The sequence below is a fragment of the Mangifera indica genome, chromosome 6, assembly GCF_011075055.1.
Source record: "Mangifera indica cultivar Alphonso chromosome 6, CATAS_Mindica_2.1, whole genome shotgun sequence".
In the NCBI taxonomy this organism is placed as follows: Eukaryota; Viridiplantae; Streptophyta; class Magnoliopsida; order Sapindales; family Anacardiaceae; genus Mangifera; species Mangifera indica.
This window is the reverse complement of record NC_058142.1, coordinates 15,661,075-15,671,149: the sequence shown is the minus strand read 5'-3', so window position 1 is coordinate 15,671,149 and position 10,075 is coordinate 15,661,075.

Here is a 10,075-nt window from a genome sequence, read left to right as displayed (position 1 = left end):
TAGTATATAAATTTATCTCATTTATCTCATATTTTGATAACTAATAACTTCATTCTGCCTAAATTTGTTTAGTTTTGAAAAGTGATTATTTTCCCCTACACAGGTTTTTTTTTCCTCTTCTCTCTAGCCCCCACTTTGTCTCTAGTGACTTCCTCTTTTCTTTATAACCGTTAGCTAGCTCTCCCTTGTCATTGACAAAGAGATAAAGAAGTCTCTTTGTTTATCGACGAAGAGATGAAGATCTTTGTCTATTTATTGACGTCGTCTGCTAATGGCAAGGGAGAGCTCGGTAATGGTCAATAAGAAAAGAGGAGGCCATTGGAGATAGAGGTGACCAAAGAAGGGAGGAAAAAACCCTAGGTGAGGGGAAATAGTTACTTTTCAAAACTAATAAAGTTTAAGTAAAGGTGAAGTTGTTAGTTCTTAAAATATAAGGGAGAAAAAGATAAATTTATATATTTTTTAATATTAATATTGAAATAACATTTTTACCATTATATATAATAGAAAATTTTAATAAATATTTGATGATAGCTAGGTATTGGGGTTTTTGAAACCCCGCAGATATGAATTTAGGAATAAACTAAACTTTAGATAGGAATAAGTCTTTTAATCTTAATCTTTTTACAAAAATTAAAAGATTACAATAGAAATAAATTACTTTACAGATCAATCGATATAAATTAGTATTGTGTTTTGATGATTTGTATTAATAATTATTATAATTTGTTTTAGTAATATTAAAATATTATTTTATTTAAATATTCTTATGTATTAAAGTAAAATGTTCTTATATATTAAACTAAATTAAATATGCGGAAATAGGAGAAATTATAAAAAAAAAAAAAAAAAAAAGACTGGGAGCCGTAGTAGACGATGACATCCAATCCTCTCAACCTTCTTCACATAGTGGCAAATGGTGATGGTCTTAGTAAGTGATAGTGGGTGGTGTGGTCAATGGTAGTTTGGGTGGTGAGTTCAGTAGTTTATAATTTTCATCGTAAATATGGGTATTTTTTTGTCATAAAAATTATACAAGTGAGGATAGTAGTGACAATAAGGGTTATGGTATATCGTTAATTTAATTGAAATAAGGGGTAAAATTGTCTAAAAATTAATATTACATTTATATTTTTTTAATATTGAAAGAAGTGGTAAATTGGTAATCAAAGTAAAACTATATAAATTGTCACATTAGCTTGATAATATCTGTCAAACTAAACAAAAAAATATCAGTAATAAAAAATATATTATTAGAGTAATTCCTAATTACCCGAATCAAATACATCCCAAATATATTATAAGTCCATAGTTACAGGATTTTCTATATTTTCATAATAAAATGTTAGACCTTTAGATATTATAATAACGTCAAAACTAAATTTAAATTTATTAATTTATATTTAATGAGTTAATTAAATACATAACATAAAATTTTTATGACCAAAAAATAGATGAAATTTATTTTAACTTTTCAAACATGGGATGCCCATCCCCAAATATGGGATGTCCGTTCCTTTGCTAGTTTTATGTTCGTCCTTGCAAGTTTAGAAATATCAAGAATTTTTGTCAAATGATCAGAGATGCCCATTCCCAAAACAAGGACATTCATCCCTATGATTAGGACGCTCATTCCCAGATCAAGGGTGTTCGTTCCCATGATAGACGCCCATTCCCTTGCTTGGGACGTTCATTCCTCTATCAATCTCTTGCTTGTTCCTTCATGCCTAAAGCATTCTCGAAGTGAATTCTGAATGTGCAAAGAAGGGCATTTGTCCCTCGAATGCATATTTCAAAAATTCAACCGTTGGAGGTTTGATTCAAAGCCCTTAAATTCAAAATGTATAAGAATATGCCCGTCTCTCAAAATAGGACACTCGTTTTATCATATTTTCAAGGCCAAAACATCATTATCAAAACTCAACAGATACATTATTCCAACCAACGGTCATTTGAGCTATATCAACCATCTAAAACTATAAATTGAATACTCTTTGATGGGAAATAGGTTAGAAAATATAATGCAAAAAACTTATACTTTTTTCTTCTCTAATTCCTCTCACACAAGCTCATAACTCAAAATTTTTGACAAATACATTTGTGTTTATTTTCTTGTATCAACCTTTTAAAGGAATTCACAAACATTATTTTCTATATTCAAACCTTTGTACAAAATCTTAAATAATTATTGTGGTGGGCAAAATTTTAAATAACTATTGAGTTGGACATAATCTCAAATCAATTAATGAACGTAGGCGAAATCTCGAATAACTATTATAAAGAGGAGATTTTTTACTATTAAAACTTTAAGTGGATTGCTTGAACAAGTGGATACAGAACGCTTAGAAGAGAAAACTTCGAAGTACTATAAATTATTTAATACTTCTTTTCTATACTTTATTTACTTTATGTTTACATATATAATGCATGTTTTGATTAGTTCTTTAATATAGTTTATTTTTAATTGTTTGAATATATTGTTTCGTTTATTTGTTTAGTGGTGTTTGATTATAAATTTGCTTAAATACTTTTATTTAGCCAAAAGTTTTTAAATAATCCTTTTACCAGCCCTCTAAAATTACTCATCATTTGGAGTTTTTTCATAAAGTTTTAATACTCTGCTTTTAATCATTGTAGAGATGTATAATAGTTTTCAAAAAAATTAATATGTTTTAAGTTAAACGATCAAATAAAGTATATTTTAACATACAAATACTTTATTTAATAGAACATAAATTGTATCTTCAAATATAAGGAAGTCCTAAAAATACAAAATTATATTTTTTTTAATATTAATATACCACATCTTTTTATTATCTTTTAAAAAAAGTGAATCGAAATCATTAAAATATTTATTTTAATAACATTATTGTATTTTTATAAGATGCTAAAATATCTATATTCTATGAATAAAATTAAATTTACATGACATTTATTAAAAATAGATATTTTGTTTGTAATAATTTATAAATTAATTATATATTATGAATTTATAAATTTAAGTATGCTATTTTTGAATTTATAATTTTGGGAATATTTTAAAGATAGAATGACTTGCTTTTTTGTTTTAGGTCAACTGGTCATTCTCAGCAGAACTTTTATGAAATTATTTTTTCACCTTTAAATTTTGAAAATTTAATATTTTATACGTATATTAAATTTGTTTATAAAAATCATTAAGTTTTTTATAAAATTGATAACAGAATAATAAAATAATTGCTAAATTAAATATCAGTTTGCCCTTAATATATAGTGATTAAAGACAAAAAAAAAAATAAAATAATAACATAAAAAATATGAATAATGGTACTAAAACAAGAAGACAATATTAGAAAGTTACCAAAACAATATAAGAAGTTGGGAATTAATGTCGAAAAGCCACCACAAGACATTAGAAAGAGATGAACAAATTGTCAAATCATAAACATGAGAACAACATTGAAAAGTCACAAAAAACAGTCTTAAGCTGAAAACACCATAAAATTATTGACTCAATGAGTCATTATATTTTTATTTTAATGATAACAAACTAATATGTCCCGTAGCATATTAACTAATGATTTTACTTGAGTGTGAGTTTATATTGCAAGAATTTATCTAATACACTTGAAGAAGTTTCAAGATGAAAATAAAGACAAGGGTCAAGTGAAGAAATCTTGAAGATTTGAAGTAAAACTCAAGTTTAGATAGATATATTTGTAATTTGGAGCATTCGTTTTGATTAAAATATTTATTTGCATGAGATAACTCACTTGAAAACTCATTTTCATATCTTTCACATTTTGGGTTAAAATATCATTTTTCAAACTTATTGGGTTAAGCTAATTTGTTCACTAAAAATTATTGTTTCATTTAAAATGATGAAGTTTTGTGAACTACATTTTCATATCTTAAAGTTGGTTTTGAAAGAATTTTCAAAAATGGGTTAAATTGTCACTTTTCAAAGTTTTAAGGGTTACATTATAATTTTTTAAAATTTTGGGGGTAAAATATAATAAAATTTGGTCTACCGAATTCCTCGATGGCAGCTTCCGAATTGTCCAAAAACCATGTATTTTGGCTTTAAAAAATTCGATTGACCGAATTTTGGTTTGAACTTTCAACGACTAGCGCCACATAGGCACTACGGGAGTGCCACGTCATATTCAGTTGATTGAATTATATCTAATCGCTCGAATTGTGTGTTTTTTGGAAAACTAAAACAGCCAGTCTTTGTGCACAACGATAACTTTCCTTATTTTTTCCTATATAAACTCAATCAAATTTGTTCGAAAAAAACTTTTGCCACAAAAAACTTTCATATATTTGATAGCAAATTAGTTTTGAACTATTCACTTGCAAATTCTCTTCTCTAATCAAAACTCTTACTCATATACTTTATAATTTCATTTGTATTGGGTTGTACTAAGCTTAACTTTCATATACATTCTTTGAGAGAGATCACACTTTAAATTTATACTAAAATTCTTACTATAAAAGAGTGAGGTTCACTCTTAGAGAGATTAGAAAATTTCTAGTGAGAGAAATTGAACTTTAACACTTGTAAAAGTTAATAGCACCTTGGAAGCTATTTTGTTGTGAAGAAAAGCTTGGTTGAGTTTTTGGTCAACCAAAGATTAGCGGAATACTCCAAAGGAGAAACTTGGAGGAGTGGACGTAGGCCGGATTGAGCCGAACCATTATATATCGCGTGTTTGATTTTCTCTTTCCTTTAACTTATATTTTATATTATATTATTTTGATTGTATTGATTATTTGAAATATTTTTGTTTTTCTCATAAATTGAATTAAAAATAAGTAATATTTATTGATTTAAATAAATTATTTTAATTCTCTAATTTGGTAAAGATTGTTTTAAATTACCTAATTCATCCCCCTCTCTTAGGTAATTCGATCCTAAAAAAATGATGTCGAAGTAGTCAACTTCCCCTTGTTGCCCTCCCCACAACACTAGAATAACTAGAAGTTGGCTGGATCTTTATGGTTTTTTAAGTTGAGATGCTTAGTCTCGTCACTAGGTAAGATTGAAAGGAGATAAAGGTTAAAGGGTTTGGGTTGTCGCATCTTGTCGTCACTTACTCATTTCGTCAAGACAAGATGCTTAGTCTCTTTTCTAATTGTTTTTTAACAACCAAGATATGAGAAAGGAGAAGAAAGAAAAAATAGAAAAAAAAAAGAAAAATATGAAATAATCAGTGTGACAATATAGTTTGTTTATACTTTTATGGGTTTAAGTGATATTAATTCTATTATATTATTAAAATATCAAAAACACCTTTTTGACAATTATAAATAACTTATGGCTTTGATAAATAGGTGTGAAAATGAACTTTTCAAACTTAAATGTATTTCACAAAGTTTGGGTGAAAAAAATATTGCGCTTATTGAGTTGTTTCAGTGAAATTGTGGGGTTGCGGCACGCGAGACTCAAATTGTGGGGTGGGAGGGAAATCTTGGAACGCGCGTGGGGGATATAATTAATTTTTGTAGGTGGGACCAAACAAGGAGACAGAGAAGAGACATTGTACTATTATAATTAATAAAAAAGAGCTCACTTCCAATGCCTATAATTTATGATTCTCTGTTGCCGGTTTCATTGTAAATTTTAGTGCTATCACCATATGGTACCTTCCCTTAGTGATGGTTTTTGTCTCATCTAAATAAAATTACATAGATTGATAATTTTAACTTAAATAAATTTAAAAAAAAACAATCTGAAAAATAAATAAATAAATTCACAAACTAAACTAGCTAATACATATGAATTCAAATAGAACTCTCAAATTTGATTCGTAGTTATAATATTCAATTTGAATTCAAATAATATAGTCGATTAATTTGAATCTATCTATTCAAATAAAATTAGAAACCCATTGAACGGTTGATATCAAAAGGACTCATACTACTAACATACGTTTGACACACGTTATCAAAATCCAAGCGTCACTTTGCCGGCAGGTATCGTCAAAATTATTATATATATTATTAAATTAAAGATTAAATTTAATTCAGTTGCTTCTCTACAGTGACAGTTTTTCGAGTACGTGGCAATTGGATAAAAGTTCAATTATAAATGTCACGATTCTTGGCCTCTAAATAGTTTAATCCTAAAATGTGACCCTTCAACCCTACGCGCTATTCGAAATTTTTTAAATTTATGTTCCGTTAGGTTTTAACTTATTCATAATCTGATGTAATGAGGAAATCACAGCTTCCCACCCAAGGTTTAGAGAAGTCATTTTTACCCTTTAAATTCACTCAAATTCTAAAAGGCATAAATGTCATTATATTTAAGGCTAGATTCATGTTAATCTAAGTTTGAGTTTGGGTCAACTTAAGTTCAATTTAATTTGAAAAAGTAAAACTCAAATCTAAGTTCAAGTTCGTTGAACTCTCTTTTAAACTAATTCAAACTTGACTCAACTTAAAAAGAATCAAATTTAAGTTCGACTATTGTATTGATTTAAGCTAGAGATAAACATAACACAATACCATAGGTGAGCCATTATTAATCTAAACAATATTATTTTAATATGTGTTAGTCGAAATAAAATTATTTCAATCGAATTAAATTGAGTTTTTTAAACTCGTAAACTTGATGAGTCGATCAACCTATAAACTCAACCTAGCTTGAGCTTATTTTGATCTTGTTCAAATATAGTTAACAAATAAGTTCAAGTTAATTCGGTTTAAATTCAACTTTAATTGTACTTTCTCAAATTTTGAAAAAAGAAAATCCACTAACATCATATTATATTGAGAAATGTGCGATTGAATCGAAATACAATAGTACGAAATCTTTTTTGATTAACCGAGTTACATTTTAGGTGAAATTTTTAATTATGGAATTCAAAGGGTGGGAAGCTATTTTTTCTGCAGACTTTCATTTAGTCTATTTTAATAATTTTTCATTAAGAAGTAATGATTTGTTATTAGGAGATTATTTCAATATAAGCTTTGCATGTCATGTTACAAAAACGTTTTATTTCTTTCTTTCTTTAAATTTAATAATTATACTAAATAATTCATTATTCAAAAAGTGTCCGATAAACTTTATATTTTCGGTATGAGTCAAGAAATAACCTGTTTTAAAGAGTAAAAACAAATAATTATGTTCTAAAATTTTCTCGCCTGGTGAGTAAAATACAATTTTTTTTAATTTAAAAAGGCCAAAGGATTATTGCCCACTTCAGATTTAGTAAAAAGGTAAATTTTTATTTGTTAATTTTTAAAAACTTAAATATCTAATTATCTATTAAAATTCACTACTACTGCTAAGAGTAAAATTGTTATTTAATTAAAAATATTAAAAAAATAAAAAAATTAACATATTTTATTCTATGTTTTAAAATCTAATAATTTTTTTCCATCTAAGGTTTGAAAAGTTGCATTCCCACCCTCAGGTTTTAATTTTTTCAATAACCACTTTCATGCAACCATTCTAGGAAGGTCATCAGTTGGCCTTTTCACCACCTTCCTCAATTTTCCCAACATGGAAACCATTAGAAATTCAATCAAAATGGTCAGATAATGTCACACAAATCTATACAACATCACAAGGATTTATGCATTGTTTGGCTACTTTGATGTTGGTCAGATGATACACAAACATGTGTGCATCAAGTTGAATCAAAGTGGCCAAATGACACACATATCCTTATAATGTTGCACAAATTTGTTTGACATTGTCCAACCATTTTGGTTGGATTTCTAATGGTTTCCACACCAAAAACCATCGGGGAAGGAGGTGGTGGGAAGGCCAGTCGATGGCCTTCTCGAAGTGATCGTCAAAAAAGTGGTTTTTGGTAAAAATCAAACCCTACAGGGAAAGTATAACCTTTCAAACCTTAGATAAAATGAAATTGTTAGATTTTTAAGCTTAAAGGGAAAATATGATAATTTTATAGTTTAGTTAATATTTTTAACTAAATAACAATTTTACTGTTAACTTTAACAGTGAATTTTAATAAACTAGTGGGTATTTAAATTTTTAAAAATTAATAGATAAAAACTTGTCCTTCCACTAAACCTTAGGTGGGAAATAGTCTTTTGGCCATTTAAAAAACGTGTTTTTAGATCAAACCAAGGGGGTTAATCAAGTCTTTTTCAGTCCAACCAACAAGTAAAGTGATGACATGTTTATATAAACACTAAAATAATATTCAACTAATTTGAATTATAATTTGAACAATATTATTATCCATATTTTTAGCACACAATTTAGGTAACGATGATATGTTATCATATAATTGAGTATTACTTTATCTTTAATTTAAAATAATATAATCACATGATAATAAATAACCTAAATTATGTACAAAAAAATATGTATACATAATTTTATTTTTATAATTTTGATGGAACATGATATCTTTTTGTTTTTTGGGTAATGAGAAATTTTTTATACGCATAATTTTATTATTATAATTTTCATGGAACATGTTTTTTTTTGTTTTTTATTAACGATAAACTTTATTTAGATCAAACTATTTCTTTTGGACTGAATCAACCCTCACTTAAGTTAGCGCATCCCTTCCTAATTGAATCTACCATACCAAGTAGATCAAACATTAAATCCAATTACTTTTTCATAATTATTAAACTGGATAAGTCAAGAATCTTAGTTTAATATGCCACCAGGAGAACTTGAACCAAACCTTTCCACTTTATAAGCTCACCCTTTTACCGCCCAAACCACCCCTTAGGGCAGCATGTTATCTTTTAATTGAATCCCACAACATGTCAATTAATTTAATTTATGTTCAACTAGAGGAAAGCGCTGGAAATTAAATTGCACTATATTTGTTTTAAGGACAAGTCTTGGAGTGATTATAAATTAGGTTAATCTATTTCGGTGCTTTTCATTTTTTTTTTTTTTTGGGTCAATTTTTTATTACAAATTTTGTTTATCTCCTTCTTCTTCTTAGTCTCTAACCTCTATTCTTATTCTTTTCTAAAAACTTTTTCATCTCTAATGTCTATTCTTATTCTTTTCTAAAAACTTCTTCAACAACCTCATTGCCAACTTGAGTGAGCTAGAGATGAACTTTTTAAATTCGAATCGAGTTTGAATTAAATTTTGTTTATACTTAGTTTGATTCAAATATGCTCATAGGTGTAACCTCATCCAAGTGACTATCCCAAGTGATTGTGTTGCTATCTTGAACAAATATTGAAGTGAGAGCCTAAATTATTCTAAATTTTATATAAAAGATTTGTAAAAAGACCATTTTAACCTTCTAAGATGGTCAACAAAGTTGGGTCAAAAGGGACGCTCTTGCCTTATAAGTAAACCTCAAGAGCGGTTAATGAAATTCCCCCATTATTTAGTTTCTTTCGAGTAGTGCTATGTGTATTATAACACACCTCTCCAGAGATATACCCCTGATAAGAATATATCAAAAGAAACGTGTAAAAGTGAACTATTTAAAAATTTTAATGCATACTCATAATTATAAAGTGTGCAAAAAGGTGAAAAATGAAAAAAAATACTTCATTAATAAAAGTTCACAGAATAATAATAAGTATTTGGAAAATCTCTATATGAAATAAATGCACAGAGTGTAAATAACAGTTATGTTTGGAATATCAATAAAATAGTCTTATCATCTAGAAAATAAACCAAAATGACATTATAACCCCTCCTTTTCATGTAGCTGTCTAGCTCTGCCCGTCCCTTTTACTCACTTTTATTTGCAAAATATATGAAATGAAACGCACGAGTAAAACTCAATAAGTGACAACCTTTTGATATCCAAAACTAATATGAATAAATTGATGCTAAAATTTGCATTTCATCCGTAAGTTGAATATGGTCACACTACAACACCTCGGTGCCTTGACATGGATCATCCACAAGAACTAAGCAGACCCAAGCTGGAATTGATATATTTGATGCCCTAGTGAAAGCTATTGTTGTGCCTTGCACATGTCAAATGGTCTATTGGGCTAACTAATTAGGACACCATGATCACATGAGAAAATCTCTAATAACAACTCATTTCCTTATCACATAAGCCGACTGAAACTACTGACTAATTATCCAAAAAGACCATTATCTTGAGCATCTATGTGA